This window comes from Lagenorhynchus albirostris, chromosome 1, assembly GCF_949774975.1.
Source record: "Lagenorhynchus albirostris chromosome 1, mLagAlb1.1, whole genome shotgun sequence".
Classification (NCBI taxonomy): Eukaryota; Metazoa; Chordata; class Mammalia; order Artiodactyla; family Delphinidae; genus Lagenorhynchus; species Lagenorhynchus albirostris.
Window position 1 is genome coordinate 79,948,378 of NC_083095.1, and position 1,877 is coordinate 79,950,254.

At 37.2% G+C, this 1,877-nt stretch overlaps 1 pseudogene; it reads left to right on the forward strand.

Moving 5' to 3' along the window:
• Positions 1-1,040: 1,040 nt before the first annotated feature.
• LOC132503828 (COP9 signalosome complex subunit 5-like) lies at positions 1,041-1,599 on the forward strand (annotated as a pseudogene).
• Positions 1,600-1,877: the final 278 nt, after the last annotated feature.

Below are 1,877 nucleotides of genomic sequence, written 5' to 3' on the forward strand. Positions count from 1 at the left end.
AACAGTTGATGCCAATTGCTAACAAGATATTGTGTTTCCTTATTTAATTGGCCAGCTTACCTAATTATGGTTGTCTTTGGGTATCTATTGATGGGCTCTTTCAGAGAAAAAAGAAAGCATCATTTGAGGCAATTTCATATAAATACATGAGAAAGGGAGATAAATTAAGGGAACACCCCCAATGAGAATTATTATTAGATAAAGAAATTTACCTGTTTGCATGGATTCCTAATTTACAGAAACACCTCCATAATGTATCTAACACAAACTTGGACAATTGCCAATTACCCATGCTGCTATACCTTCCAAAAGTTATCTTGGCATACAACTCAGCAGAAAAATAGAAAGTACCCTGGAAATTACTCACAAAATGTGAATACCACATGTCAGAGTCAGCGAGCTTTGGATGAACTATAAAGAGTTTTCATTATTTAAGTCTAGGGTCTATGAAAGCAAAGGAAACAGAAATATATCCAATAATGTGAGGCATCGGAACCAGGACATTTATAAGAAGGCTTAATCTATGGATGTAATTTAAAATATTGGGCCATGTTCAAGGTGTGATGTTAAAAACATTAGTCCTGGCTGTAGTAGTGATCACTCAGAGGTCAGGAAGAATACGATGTCAAACTTCCCGAGGTTTTTAGACAACGGACTTTTAATGAGTCCTTTCCCTTAAGCTTTCCTTTTTTCTTATGTGGACATGAAAGACAAAACCTTAACACACTCCACAATCAATGGAGAGTTTGCCCAGTGCCACTTACCTTAAATACTATATTAATCTTATTTATTACCGATAGGCTGAGGCCTTAGATAATTAAGTGGGCTTAGGTCAATACATCCTCTGTAAAAATGCTAATAAAGAATTCCAAATCACAGAGAATTAGACATAATGATGTCAAAACTCACTTCTCTAGATGCTATCACCAACATTGTTCAGCTTGGGAGATACAGAGAACATCAGAGGGTAGAAAATGATCTTAGGTTCTGTGTACAATGTACATTAGGTTTGGAGCACTTCCTAGAGAGGAAGTTTGGGTATGTCTATACTGGATGGTCCCATTAATTCTCAGGAGGTTTATACCCGGGCTTGTTTATGCCCAACAAGAACAGTATCTGCAGGCAAAATGAATCTTGGAACCTTTAGGACATACCCAAGGAGTTACAAACCTCTTGAGAAGGACCTTCTGAGTACCAGACCCCACTTAATAAAATAGAAGGCTTTGGTGTACACTGCAAGCAACATGTCTTAGAAGTCTCATATTTCAAATCCTGTGGATCACAAATCACTTGAGCTTTCATGGAGTAGATACTGGGTAAATATTCTGTGTTCCTCTAGCTTGCTGATTAATGCAGACTGGATTGGTCAGCTGGTCAGCTGTTTGATTTGTCTGATTTGTTTTAGAGCAGTCAAAAGCCCCCGTGAGATGAAGGAGTTTCATGTTCCGTGTAGAAACACATGACCAAAAGTCAGAAGACAAACTTGCCAAAGCTACTTGAGAATACTGTAAAACTACCATAGAAGGTATCCATGGATTGATGTCTTAGGTTATTAAGGATAAACTTTAATCAAAGTAACATCTCTTAATCACTGAGTAGTACTTTTGCTTGAAAGTAACGATGAGAAAAATACTTAAGTAACACTTTAAAACCAGTTACCGAAACTCTGATTAGAAGTATAAAGTTGCTCCAAAGTGTCCTGAATATTAGTATCTTGTGATAAAACTATTTAAAATGAAAACACAAAGAAAAAAAAAACCCATGGTGTGCCATGGTCAACTCCAGCGGCTAAGATGCATTCGGGCCATGTGAATGGTGTCCTACTGATTTGAGCAACCACAGTGACCCAGTTTATTTTGTTTCTGAAATATTTGTGG